The 15,563-nt window shown below is 37.8% G+C and overlaps 1 pseudogene; it reads right to left on the bottom strand.

Moving 5' to 3' along the window:
* Positions 1 to 661: 661 nt before the first annotated feature.
* Positions 662 to 12,599, bottom strand: LOC143625224 (protein SABRE-like; annotated as a pseudogene).
* Between the last annotated feature and the right edge of the window lie 2,964 nt (positions 12,600 to 15,563).

Genomic DNA, 15,563 nt, shown 5'->3' with positions numbered 1-15,563 from the left:
CTCAGTTTTTATAAAAAACCATAACTCTGACTGGCGCTATGTGACATAACGCCTGATGGTGGAGCTTTATGACTACTCATGATCTTAGTCTTATCAAAATTAATCCAATCAAGCTATATGGGTCTAAGTATGTGTTTAGCCCAAAGACTTGAAAATTGTTTTGGGATGCTATATATAAATTTAAAAGCATGTAATGAATTTGACGATGTTAATTTTTGGGTCCACGACCCACGTTATCAAATGCTTTTTATTTATATATTATAACTTTTAGTTACGTATTATCTGATCATGTTATTTGACGATGTGCTTTTGTCAATGCATGTTAAACTAATTGCTGATGGTAAGTTTAGATTTTTTGTACACAAGCCCGTGTAGTACACGGGTTTAAAACCTAGTTAAGAAATATAGATTTGCTCCAAAAGAGAAGTTGTAAATATAGGTTAAGTTCCATTTAGGCTGCTTACCATAACAAAAGGGGGGGGGGGGGGGGTTGGACCTCATTCTAGTTACCATAACAAAAAAGATGAACAAGAAAAAAAATCCCTTCATAGTATACAACTCCCACAAAAAGAGGATCAAAATTGCAATGAGATAGTAGATAAAGAAGCTAAAACCTTCTCCTATCTAGCTACATAGTTCATACAAAAACTCAACCTTGCCGACTAGTTCAATGACATACAAAATCTTTATGAATCACTGATTTCAGGTTTGTTTTGGGCATCCATGTCAGTATTTTCCTGGGCAGTAGTAGCTTTCTCTTGGGCAGCCTTGTACTCAAGATATTCCTCAAAAGGGTCACCACCCGAAGAATCACTGTCATCGTCTCTTGGTGAAGATACAGAAAAACCTGATAAATAAACGGTTAGTTAGAGTTCGACAAGTCATTGATCATAGTAATAATCTTAACTTGGCTAGGCTAACCTTTTCTTGAGTTAAACTTTCGGGTGTGACGTCTAATAAGCTGCTTAGTCTTTGTTATGGTAAGTTGTCTAGCAAAAGGAGAATAATCTTCATTATCACTCCATTCACCAGGCATTGGCTCTTCTCCTTCATTTCTCATGGTCCTTAACACAAATGCCTTTGCCTTACGCCGTTGTATAGAGAATAATCCTCTCACCGACGTCACAAATCCATCCCCCGCACCATCAGCAGCTCGTCTCAATCCAAGATTATCCTCACCCTCACTATCCTGATCAAGGGTAGGTACATTTGCCAGATTTGGTTCTTTGTGTGTTGCCTTGTCTTTGAACTTCTTACCCTGCACCGACCAAATTGTTAATCAAAGAATAATAATAACATTAACAATAATCAGTCACGTTCAAATTACCTGCATTCCGGTGACTGACTTGAGGACACTCCAGATAACATGCTTTTGTACTCTGGCAAAAAGCTTCTTCCAAGTTCCAGTGAATTCAGCACGGTGGAATGAATCCATTAGAAGTCTTAGATCACTTACAGCAAATCTAGGCCCTTCATAGGTCACTAGTAATTCAACCTGATGACATTTGCAAAATATTATTATTATTATTATTATTATTATTATTATTATTATTATTATTATTATTATTATTATTATTATTATTATTATTATTATTATTATTATTATGTGAGAAAAATGACTTTTAACATCCACCTGACTTATCTTGATGTTATGAAACTCTCTCAACACTTCAGGCTTGCCTTTTTTATCATTACTTGGTTTTCCTGACTTCTTGTCTTCTTGACCCGTTTTTGAAGCTTTTGAGTTTTTAGAAGATTTTGCGGTTTTTGAATCCTTGGACTTTGGTTTGTTACTCAATTCTTCCTACTCTAGAGAACGCATTTCTTCTAGAAGCTCATTAGCTACGGATTCGGCCACACTTTCTTCCCATGTTTTATCAAAGGAAGAACTTCTTTTCAACTCGCTCGCTGGTTTCCCTTTCTTGGATGTCTACAGTAAAATAATTAATAATGGCAATTTAATTATAAACGGGTTCATTCGGGTTGTTTTTGCAGTCAAATGAGTAAAATAAAATAAAAAGGTTGGCTAATATATCAAATGGTTCAAAAGTCACCCAAAGTTTATTTAAACGCATAAGACATCATAAATAATTTTAGCTAAAGTTATAACTTATACTGAAGTATTTTTAAATACTAACCAAGGGATCAACTGTGTTTGATTTGGTGGAGCCCTCTTAACTCTTTTGTAACATCATTCCCTTTTTTCCCACGTCGTAAACCAGCAGTTGTTGAGACCTTCCAAACTTCCTATTTGTCGAAAAGTGGCATTCAGTTTCACTGTTTTCTAAAGCCAAAACTAGAAATATTAGTATTTATGATCGACTGTTATGACCTGGCGGCGATGGCTATCCTGTTCCTCTTCAGGAAAGAAATACCCCCACATCATGCGGTACATGGTCTCAGTCAAATGTATTTTCAATGGGTAAACATCCGCCTGTTTATACATAATAAACAATGTAGTGTTCAAAACACAAAAATCTTCTACTTGCTTTGTTCCATTCCATGAATTGTTTTAAATACCTGAAAGAGTTCAATAGGTGAGGCACCATCCTTTGGAGCACCTAGTTTTGCATCTACTCGAATCATCACTTTCCTGCAGCCACTACAAAAATATAATAATTGTTTTAAATAAAACCTCTAGATTATAAGAATAAAGGTTTGTTCACATACTTTCCCCATTCCGATGGAGGATTCCATGCTGCCAGAAGAGTATCAGATTTAGCATTAGGCAGGCAGTTTTTAATAACACAATACTTTATTGTGAATCTAGCAACACCAGTATCTTTGTAATCTCTGTCAAAATCATATATCTGCATATATATGTTTGTTTAGCAGTGAGGGTAAATAAAAAAGAAAATGAAAGGCTTTACCATTAATCTCAATCTCTGAAATAGGTTTCCCATCCAAAAGCATGCTCCATGCAACCTTTTTCAATTTGAAGGACAGGCCCATAGCACATGGTGGACCCTTATTCTTCTCTTTCTCCATTAGCCTTTCTTGTGCAGCTTTCCTCGAAACCATCTTCAAAGAAGCAGCCGCGGCCTTTCTCGCTCTTTGTGCATTTACCACTTCGTTCCTAAGTTTTTGCACCTGCCAGTTTATACCCAAATTTTAAAAAGTACAAAATAATATTATGATACAACATATGTTTTATTTAAAAAATAAGAGCGTACCAGTATGGATCTGCTGCCAGTTACCATCCATGTATCACTTTCTTTTTCCATTATAGCAGTATCAGTAGGAATAACAAGCTTTCTAATATCATCATAAAGCAAGTTCTCGGCTCGTTCCTTTTGTTCAAGGTTGACTCGTTCTATGTCTACCTCTTCAACACCATCAGGAACCACCTCATTACCTTCATCCTCTATCTCTTCATCATCTTCTGCTGCTTTTGTAACGCTGCTTTTCTCATGCCTAAATTACAAACTTTATTCAAATCAAGGCTAGGAATCACTAATTTTAACCATGGTTATCAAACACTAGCAAGTTTATATTACAAACTTGAACTTCACTGACATGGTTTCTTGATGAAAGTGAAACTTACTGTGGAGGCCGGGCCATGAGCGTATTGCTCAAAGAATCATTAATAACTTGAAACTGGCGAGATGTCATAGTTGCAATTATATTATCAGAATTAAATGCAAGTTCCTTCAAAGGTTTTACCTGTAAAAGAAAGGTTTTAACTTGAGCTTTAGCATTGGTTTATTTGTCTGAAATTAAATGCAAGTTCCTTAAATATCACATTGTTCTTCACTGAAATTCAAAAGCAGGTTATCTTTAACGGCCAATTGGGTTAACCTATAATGATTTACTCAAAAGGAAACGAGTCAAAAGTTGTCCAAAATTGAACAATATCACATCATTAAAAGAATGATATAGTAATCATATATTGCACATTTTCAGTTTATAAAAGAACTAGGTAAAAAGTGTTTGACCTGCCCATTTTGACTCGTATCAACCCTGTGATGCAGATATATATACCTTTAAATCCTGAGTTCCAGGTTTGTTCTGTGTGTAGCGGAAGTACATAGAACATGGCATAAACACCTGTTCAAGTAAGGTCCCGGTTCGCTTTACTTTAGGTGAGCTTTTGCATATCTTTGTTAGCCACTGTACCCCAGCACCGGGGTCAACATCAGTTGGAGCCACGTGAGCCTGCACATGTTCCAACATCACAGTCACCTCTGACCGGTTCCATATCAATTCAGGATGCTTTTCAGCATTAGCGTCCCCTCCATCTCTCACAGCCTGCTCAATCACGTCTATGCCAACATTTACAACTTTATGAAATGAACGAGATAAAACTCAGCCACTAGCAGCAGCAAGCAAAAATCTACCCTGTTCACCATAATGTATCCATCCTTTTTCAACCAAATGATTAAAAACAATACATAAGTTGTTTTAAAAGTGCAGTTCTAACACCTCAACAACTTACATTGGGCTCTTCAGAGTGGAAATTAAATTGTGGCCCGATAACATTTACCATGAAATTACATGTGCCCTCCTCGTCCTCCTCAGAGCCATCAACATTCACATGTTTTGCTGTAACAAAATCACCACATACCGAGTGATTACATTTTCGTCTAGTTTATGTATGAACAAGTTGATTTGGATTGTGTTTTATCTCAGAAAGAATCAAGTAAAAATATTTAGCTAAAAATAGAAACGAATTAAAAGTCACCAAACATCCATTTTTGGTAGCAATAATGTTATGATGAAAAAACACATTGCAGTAAGCTGTCTTAACATGATACCCAAAGCAGCCCATGTTTCAATAGATACTTGTTAAACAAATTCTTTAACGCGGCATTGCACGTACCAGTATCATCAAATGTTTGATGTTCGACTTTATTTGGATTTGATGGAGACTGATCTGACGTTGGTGCTTCCTTTTGACTTAAAGGACTTCCTGTTTGAACAGAAGAAGGTGTCTTTGAAACATCTTCTTGAACAGGTTGACTATTGCTTTGATCCTGGGTCTCCTCAAGCAGTTTCCTCTGGGCATATTGACGAGACGGAGATGGTTTTGGTGGTGCAACGGCTTTACTTAACTCGCCACCCCATGACACCATACCATTTCTGTTTTCAATAGTCAAAAGTAGCTTCAATCCATATACAAAAACCCTTTGGCAATTATCAGCTACCACCACATTATATCCATCCTCATCACTTGGGTCTGATCTTTTTCGTTCATCATTATCGGATACAGGTGTCGCGTATTTCATTTCGATACTTTTGTTGCAAGCTTCCTGCCATGCTAACAATCTAGAACAATCTGCTTTCGGGGATTGTTTTCTGATAATAAAGTAATCAGATGATAATATAAACCCATCATCACGATGCCGATCAGTGGTTCCAACTGCATTACTGGAATTATCAGTAACAACTCCATCTTGTGAGGCTGCTTTTTTAGATGTTTGAACTTTAATAATACATGTTGAATCATCTTTATTCAGAAACACCTTGGGCATATGAAGATCAATCCCTTGGTACACAACAACAAGAAGATCGCGTGGGCTATCAAATGTAAACTTTTGCTTTCCACGACCCAAATACATTTCAGATTTTATCTTCGTCATTTTAAAAGTCAACCCTTTAGCTGGATCACTTTCATCCAACGACATATGCCTTATAACGGTTGGAGTTGAATCGACACGAACCATAAACTCCGTCATCACTTTGTCTAGTGAGAGGTTGCCAGATCTCGAAAGTCTTGGTACACCATAACGAGGGTATCGAGAGAAAAACCGTAATTTAACTGGAGGGAGGTAATTTAAGTTCATGAACTTTATAAGCCAAGCAACATCATGAGGAGCTACATTAATTGTAGGTGAATCAGTTGGTGAGTCAATAGAAGGTCTAAGTGCCAAATTTACCCTCATGGAGAGTGAAGTAGATCTAAAAGGATCATATATAAATTCACGCGCAACGCCTTCAGAAGGAAGCGCAAACAGAAAATGGTTAAGTGGGGCACCAGAATCACAACCCCAGTCCATTGCAATTTCAAGAATAAGAGTTGGTGCAACTAAGAAAGAATACATTTCGCCTGCTAGTGGTTTGGTGGTTGAATTCCTTAACAAATATTCTAAACTGGTTGTAAATATCTTCAATTCTTTTGCAGAAACATAAATACGCCCATCTGACTGTTGGATTTCCATGTATCTAGAACACATTTGGAATTTATCTGACTTTTCATACGGGTCAGTTGTAGCAAGAATATTAAACAATGTTTCTGAGAAAGTTAAGGTCGTGTTTCCATGGATATAGTTTCTCATTTCGTCCCACCATGGCAGGCTTTTTTCTTTCTTTGGAGGGATAATAAAGGGATTCGGGTTTCTAACGCTTAAGTTGGCCCTGCGTAAGGCTACTGTGAAGGAATAGCTCAAATCAGCTAAAGGTGGTTCAAAGCCCACACCAAAGGATACTTCACCTTTCTCAAAATGCAAAGGTAAATCCAGAAACGTTTTCATTGGCAGAGTTGTGCCGCTAACGGAACGATACATTTCCACTTTCCTCCATTTACCGATATAAACTTCAGTCAGAGTTTGAGGCTGAAATGGCGTTGCCTGCAATCATTCAATAACTTAATTATTTATTGCATACATGTTCTAGTTATGTCCCTGACATATAATAAAAACAATCTGTCTATATAACTAAAGCACATATATTTCTGGTACAAAAATAAATACATATTATCAACATTATACATTAAACAATGCAATATAGGCACACTGTTAGGCATCATTAACACTAAGGATCTTGAACAATGTTGTGTCCAACACGTTTATATTTTAGACACTCTTTCTTCCAAAATTTAGGCGCTGTGTCTTTGTATTCTGTGTAAATAATAAAAAAAGCACCTAGCCGCAGGCTAAACACAAAAAATGGCCCCTCACTGGCCTACCTAGCTGCTAGATAAACACTCAAAGAAGCGTCTAGCCGCTGGCTAAGCCCTACGTTTCAGTTACTATCATGGAATTTTTCTTGATCAACTTGACTCATCATCATCATCATCATCATCATCATCGTACTCAGTATATCCCACCAATAGCAAAGCTATGGTAGGGTCTGAGGAGGGTAAGATGTAGACAACCTTACCTCTACCCCATAAGGATAGAGAGGCTGCTTCCGGTGAGACCCCCGGCTCGATAGTAGTTTTGCATCAAGCCTTGGACATAAGGCACATAGCACTCAATCATCGGGACACCGGCTGATCGGTGCATGTACCCTTGTCTTTCGGCTATCAACGCCACTACATGATGCCTTATTAACCGTCCGTCACTTTTAATGTTATTTTCACGAGATTAGTAAAATAATGTCAAAATTAGTGCAATTTCACTTTTGCCCACCCGAGGGTTCACACATATATACATCATATGTGCGCACCGCAAGCAGGGCTAGCGAGCAACTTGATCAACTTGACTATTTAGGTAAATTTCCCATAATATCATGGAAAATACCTTGTATTAGGTGCCACAAATTGCCCGTATTACCTATATGAGAAATACAGTTACAATTCTGTTTTCATTATACTATCACCAATGTGGAGAGTTGGTCAGCAGAAGCGTATTGCATTTAGCATTCTTTATATCATTTTGTTTATACAGCATTATATGCATAAAAAGATATATATGTCACAGTGGTTACCTTCCCTTAAAGTGTTGATCAACAGTGATATTCACAAAAATTTATAAGTTAGTGTTTTGTTGCAGTCTACATGAAAAACTGAATACTTTTAACAAAAGACAAGGAAACGCTATATTATGACCTGTTGAGCTAGCACAGGCCGACCTTCACATTTACCAGAAGTTGCAGCAAGAAGGGGATATGAATAGTCTCTTAACTGAGCAACAAGCGATCCCGCCTGCAAATTAAGGTTGCATCCATAAACACGAGCAAATGGAATGTTGCTTTCACGAGCAACTGGATCAAGTTTCTGTACAACTTCTATCATCCCCGCCTCACCCCCTTTGATTGCTGTCAACGTTAAATCAAGGGCTGTAACAGTAATGGAGAAAAGAGACGATCTTGATGCACTAAACTTAAACCCTGACTCAAATCCTTCACGACACGCACCCGAGCCTTCTGAAATCACAAGATTTTGACACGCTTCGTAATAAGATCGGAATGATTTCTTATAAAGTTCATCCTTTTGTTTTTCGATTGATGATGCATCATACACACATGTTCTATCTTTACCATCTCTTTCTTCATGATTAGGGGCCACGGTATCTGCAGTAGCAGGAGATTTGGATAAACTATGATCTAGAAAGTTTAACCGAACTGCCATTTCATGAGCATCTTTCTTCCTTAAACGATAGTGCTCATCAAGCCACCCTTGTAACGGTTCCTCCTCAATTTCAGCGGTTAACTTCCGCACATACAATTTCACACGACCAAGTTTTGAAGAGCTCGTTTTTTTTGCACTAGAACTCTCACTTTCTTTCTTGAATGGAAATATTATTTTCTTTTTGGCTGCAGCCACAAGCTTTAACGCTCGGATCATTTCCTCAACAGAATCATCAATCGCACGCAACTGCAACCTAAACGGCAAGCAAATATGCATATCAAGGCCTTGAACCACGTAATCCCATTTGACAGCTGGCTCAGAGCCACTCGGGATTCTGGAAAGTTGCATTCGACCACTTCTGAAAACTCGCACTGAGTTGAAACTAAACATCAACCCCTCTAAAAGTACACCTATTTGTGCATTTTCAGAGAAAATCGACTGAACCTGAATCATGGTCTCGACACCATCTCCGGCTTCAGCAGTAACAGAACCTGCAAATCCACGTCAATGGCAAAAAGAGATTCTCTCTTCTTCTGGCTTCTTTTAACCGGAGGAGCTTCTTTCTTGATCTCATGATCCTGTGGTTCTTGAAGCTTATGATTGTGCATGATGAGCTTCAACCGTAACCCCAGTTCAACCAATGCTAACTGAACATCCGGCTCCCACCTGGCGGTTATACTAGTCGCACTGAAAAGCGAACAAATGGACGTCCCTCCAGCTCGCTTTACAAACTTTGCTTTCTGAGTGTCAAGCAACGCCACGCTTGGGGTACACGTGTCTTCTGTAATCTCACGGTATGCGGACGTGACAGTATCAAGCTCCACCTGAGTCAGCTGTTTCTCTTTGTTCAAAGACAAACTCAACTGAACAATATCTAATCCGATGGAACATTTTACCGTTTTGTACTTAATGGATGCTACTTTTGCAGTACGTAGAGTGCCATCAGGCATATTAGTAATAAGAACACGGCCACCATGCGATCCATAATTCACACGTTTTGGGTCGTCAATGGTTTCATTATCCAAGCTTACGTCGCCACATATATTTACAGCACACCGTTGGAGATTAAACTTTACCAGTCGGACCCCTTTCCCCGATGATTTAACCGGAGGGGCTGGTTCACTTTGAACAGGTGGAGCAGAAGAAGAAGATGGTTTTTTTAATAACGCCTTGAACCACAAAGCTGTAGATAATAAGGATTCGACACGTGTGAATGTTAAGCACATGCCAATACCGATTATATCAACGGATAGCACTAACTGTTGAGCTGAATCCACTTCTTTTTTGCCAAATTCAAGAATGATCTTTGATATGTGCAACACTGCATCCGTGTTTGTTTCCACAACAAAAAAGGTTGATTTCAAAGATTCTTGGAAGTCATCGGCCATTTGCGAAGTTAAATCACCGAGTTCAAAGTGAACTGCATTGGAGGTGTTGTTGGAAAAGGCATGTGAAGACTGCAAAAAACCCTGTAACAAGATGGAAACTAATTATTTAACCATCAAAAGAAAAGTAATAATAAACGGCACAGTTTGAAAGGAAGCACTTACATGATAAAGCAGCAATCCATCCATATTAACAAGTGCAATGGATGTTTCTGGAACTGAATAAGTGAATGTCCACACAATGATCTTAAATTCATCACCTACTGGATGCCCAATTTGTTCCTTTGGTGCTGCAGTCTTTTTCTTCTTTGGGGGCTGCAACTGCATCAATGGCTTTAATCTTGCCATAATTATGTTCAACTGTGTGCCTCCAAGCTTAATATCGATTTCAGATTTTATAGGCGAGGTAGGCTGCAAAAGAAAATAATTAGTTTATAAACTGGCCGGCCAAGTGAAACACATCTTCAAATTTGAAAAAAAGCTGACCTGTAATGGAATATAAACAAATGAAAGAACAGCAAGCTTCTGTAAATTAAGAATACAACTGCCATCTTCTTTAAGAATCTATATAAAGAGGATCTCAGAATGAATATTAATAGTATTAGAATGAGAAGCTGATATTCGTACTTACATGAATCTCACTGAAATCTAATTCAAGATCATGGCGTGTGCTTTCTCCCACATCCTCAACAGATCGAGACTTTATGCTCTTGAATTGGACGGCCGTGATGCTGTTCTCCATTATAACATGGTGCTCTTTATGTACAAACTTTACATCTAATTTTGGCATTGTGAGGGCAAACTAGCACACGCAGAGTTTATCAACTATCATGCTTATGATGATTAATGAATCTATTAGGCTTTGACAAATTGGACACTTGCTAACCTTTTCAGGGAACAAAGGAGTGTTCTTTGTGATGGCTGCAGGCGTAGCATGTTTCTTTTGCTCCTTTTTGGCAAAAGTGTCAGATTGACTGATAGGTTCATCAACATGAGTGTCACATGATTTCTTGTTTCTGGAAATCAGATCTTCATTTAAGTCTACACTAATCTCTCCCAAAGATATATCTACGTTTTTAACATTCACACCCGTCTCCCTGCAAAAAGAAGGTAAGCAATTAGAAGACCATTCAAGAATCAGCTAGATAACTCCTTTCTTACAGATATCCAAAACACATTTAGATGCTAAGTGGATATTATATTAAGTTCAAGTACAAGAAATACTTGAAGAAATTTGAAAAATAAAGAGAAAGCAAACCTGTGAGAACCAAACTCGAACAAGAGACCAAATTCTTCACAAATAAAGTGAGCAGAGGACTTCTCCATTGTGGATGCATCTCCTGTAACATCATGTGGTTCTCCCAGGTGGACTGCTATAGGCAAAATATGCAACTTCAAATACATAGAAGGCTTGGAACCTTGGTCTTTAGACATATCAACCCCCAATTCTTTAATTTCTAGAGTAGCTTTAGGTGTCTGTCTCAAATTTGGAAGAAAAGAAAGCCAAATAATGAATTCAAACCACTTTAGAAACAAAAGACAGCACACATAATAGAAAATCAAAGCCATAGATACTTCTAAAACTGATTAAAAAATCAAAGTCATAACAGTAATGAGTCCACTTCTATACATGTGAGGTGAGTTGGGTAAAGGGCCAGAATGAATGACGTGTTAAACATGATAAAACTAAATTTTACTACAACATTAATAACTTTATTTGCTGTGTAAAGTGATTTGAGAGGTTTTATACTTTTAAAACACATTTCGTGTACATTTTAAGTAATTTTAAAACACATTTCGTGTATAAAAAAGATATAATCAACCAATTCTAAGTAATAGGGTCAAAATTGCCACCTCTAGTCCCTTGTGCCAGCTTCTATAGATAACGATATCAGGACTTTGATCATGCAAACATAAAGTCCATGGTGTTGTATGACCAAACCAAACATTCAAGGTGCGACGTAATTTGATGAACCATAAACGAAAACAGACTTAATGAACAAGCGCAAACAGAAAACTACCTTCACGGCCAACTCTCTAACAGAAAGAGACAAAAATCTTGCAATGTTAGCCACAGCCATCACCTTTCCTTTCCCTGGCTGACCGCCAGAGCTCTTTTTGGGTTTCCTTGATGTCAGCTTTTTAGAACTTTTGTCGGAAATTCTTGTAACAACTTCTACGTCGGCAATCAGCAGCTGCAGTTTTGGGTCCCTAGAAATAAAATCACCTCCTAGATTAACCAAGGATTGTTGCAGGCAAAGTTTGATTTCACCAACCGAAACAGATTCAACAGCCCCCTGTAAATTTCCAACAAGATGAGCATGTCCATTAATATATATATATATAGAAGTAATTATAAAAATAGAAATTCGTTTATCATGTGAATTGGGTGGTCATTAATGTATTAGTTTTAGAAAGTGATGATAGAAAAGGAGGAGTAGCCACCCTTTGAAACTTGATCCTAACATCTTTCAAGCGTCTGAAGCCGCAAAGTCTAAAACCCACAGATGCTTTGAGGACCCGGCTCAAAAACAAAGCCACTATCCTGGAAGCAAATCTGAAACAAGCATGTGTAGGCAGGTTGTAAAAAGTATATTAACTAACAAAAAGCATGTATAGGCAGGTTGTAAAAAGTATATTAATTAACCGAAAGATATGTTAGACTGATGTTATAAGTATGCATGATAACCATATGTCCTGAGTACGATTAAGTTATTAGTATTGTTGAGTTGTTGGTACTGAAGTTAAAAGTATCCATGAACCAATATATATGTATGATGTTTATGAGTATGAATTATCAAGTTAAAGAAAGAAAACATGGAATGGCATGCATAAATGAATTGAAATGGTACTACTCACAATAAGAAGAGCCATAAACCGAGTGATATGAAGAGGAACGTGAACAGGAATTTGGCCGGAGACATAATAATAATTCAAATAATAATAATAATAATCTGTTTCTCCTATTTGTGCATGGATTTCATCATTAATTTCCACGACGACCTACGATTGATGGATTATTGATTTGAAGAAGGAAGAGGTCGTGAGATTGATTGATTGATTGATTGATTTCAAGGAGGAAGGAAGGAAGGAAGGAAGGAAGGAATGTGTCGATCCGTAAAATGCTCAGTTGCACGGCTAAATTTAGTCACCAACTTATCATTTGTAAGACAAATTACTTTATGTGTTTCTTTCTTTCTAGGTACACCAGTAATGACTTTCTAATATACGTCCCTCGATATTATTATGCATTGAATTTAATAAATATTTTCCATTTTGGCATATATTACAAAAGTTTGGTATGAATACATATGACCGAGTTTGGCTAAGTTTTTAGAAAATGTTTATTTGTTTATGGTTTTTAAAAAGGCCAAAACCGTCTATGTATCATAAAAATGCTTTTTGTTTTTGTTTTCTGTTATGAGTTAAAAAGATGTTTTTAAAAGCCATAAATTCTTACATTTTATTTATGCTTTTGCTTTTAATATCAAATTTCAAATATATCAACATCTGGTGCTTAAGCACAATAGTTTACACAAAACCACCGATATCTCTTTCTTACGTCTCACACTGCTAACCCTATAGTAAACCTAGTTACATGGTTTATATAGAGAATACATACAAGCCCAATACTATCCAAAAGCCCACCGTGATCCGTGTGATCTCGGTTTACAATGTAAGCCCAAACTAAGAATATATAAACCATATTAATGCTAGCCCAACAATCTCCCCATTGGTTTGTATCTTCAACATTAATCGTGCTCAAGATTATTTGTGTCCGCCTCTTTGTAAGCACTAGCCCATAAACTTGTTTGGATAATAGATCCCACCATTCTTGTATACTCTTTAGCAGTAGGCTCGTACAGTGGTTCAGCCATGATTTGAAAGTTGCTAAAAGTTTTAATATCCTTTTCGCCAAACTTCAATAAATCACGTGGATCAACAAATCGAAATTGCCCTTTTCCTAGACGGATAACGACTGTTGTCGTCTCACCATCATACGTCAGAACGTCATCTCATCTAAAGCACCATCTGGAATTCTGGTAGATAGAGGAATGTGACTTGCCTTCTTAATTGCCAGCCACATAACATTGACCGTTGTCTTCCTCGTCTTTGGATCTCGGACCCCTTGTCTTTCTTTAAAAATAATTCAGCTGTGGTCATATTCGGGAATCCTGGATCAACTTGATTACTCAAGAAGTTCCAGATATCTATAGCCTTTTTGTCGTTGTTGGGGTTGTGAAAAAGAGCATTAATCAGGTCACTGCGATCAACCCTCGTCCATGATCCAAAATCCTTCATCATCCTGTAGTATTCGGTATTTCCGAACCTCCTTTTCACCCACTACAAGGCTTTATCGATATCAAACCCCCAAGACACGACACCTGATCGATCACCATAATTTTCTGAAAAGCCCTTTTTGAATTTAAAGATAAATTTGTCTGGGTGAACGGAAGATTCCACATTCTGATTTGAGTTCTTCATAATAAGAATCTTCTTTGAATTCTTTGACTTTGTTCGGCTGTCTTTGGAGGGGCAGCAAGATATTGTTCCAGTTTTTCAGAAGCATTTATGTTTGAAGCAGGACGCGCACTGGAACTACCATCTTGATTGTCAGTAGGTGCCTTTTTAGCAATGTCCTCACCACTTTTGAATTCATCTCCAAATTTCTGAATGAGCTTTTGTTGGAGATATAAGTACATAGCAGTGAGGCCACCCATGTTTGCTTGAAGTTCATTGATCTTTAAATCTTTATCAGAGTTACTTGCTTGAAGCTCTTGAATTCGTACATCCTTCACAACCGAGTCTTGTTCAAGTTCAAAGACTCGTCGTTGTAAGGACTGTACATCAAAAGGTTCAACATCAAGAGTGATCCCCTTGCCCTTATCTTGCAAAAACTTGTCTCGCATCGCCAGAATGTGTGCAATCTTGTCAGCGGCGCTTGAACTTGATTGACCAATCGGGTCAGACGATCCCGATGGCTCATATGTGGACTAAATATTAGCTTCAAACTCGAACTAATGAGAAATGTCATCAAATATCTGATCTTGAGTTCGAGGTTCAGCAGTGGACGCACTTGTTTCAACTTAAGCTTCAATAGTTTCAGGCTCAAGTTTTTTTTTTTGCTTGTTGGTGTAGTTTCTGTAACCAGCACACCTGGTCTCGGATCTTTCTTTCGCCTTTTTCTCGGAATGAGATCGGTGGCTAGTTCTTCTAGAATATCTTCATATTGTGTTGCAGTGCCTGATTGAGGAGGCTTCAATGTAGTCGAATGGAGCTGATCTTTAAATATCTAAAAGTCTTTCAACTGATCAGCAGTAGGTACAGTTTGTTTTTCTTGGTGCTCAATCTCCATGTGTTGTGATGGAGAACTATCTGGCTCATCATCATCAGAAATAGTCTCATAAGCTGCAGTGAACCTCTAAGCAGATGTCACATGCTCATCAGCAATCGAGGCACTAACACTAGTAGGGACAACCTCAGTTTCAGCAAATCTTCCAAATTTGATAAATTTGTGAAGTCCTATGTATACAACTTTGTCCCGTTTTTGTGACTTCTTCATCAACCCAAATGTGTTGGGATCCATTGCTTTCAAATCGAGCTTTTCTATATATTTGACGAGGTCAGGATAGTGAGAGTCGAATATCATCTGTAGAAACCTCGGGTACATATGGAACATCTCTTTCTTTTTTCCCTTGAGGTTGCTCATCATCTCATCGAACAAAAACTTGGAATAGTTATAGTTCTAGTCAATGATCAAAGCAACCACAGTAAACATCTAAATGTGGCTGATCTAACCTGAACCCCCCCCCCCCCTTTCGTCCTGAGACACACGTGAAGAATGTGTGAATCAAGAACCTCCAGTAGGTATGGAATAACTTCTTGAT

Source organism: Bidens hawaiensis, unplaced genomic scaffold (assembly GCF_021521415.1).
Source record: "Bidens hawaiensis isolate Kalapana, Puna unplaced genomic scaffold, B.hawaiensis_p1.1 tig00004021_1, whole genome shotgun sequence".
In the NCBI taxonomy this organism is placed as follows: domain Eukaryota; kingdom Viridiplantae; phylum Streptophyta; class Magnoliopsida; order Asterales; family Asteraceae; genus Bidens; species Bidens hawaiensis.
Note: the sequence above shows the minus strand (reverse complement) of the source record. Positions and strands in the feature narration are given on the sequence as shown.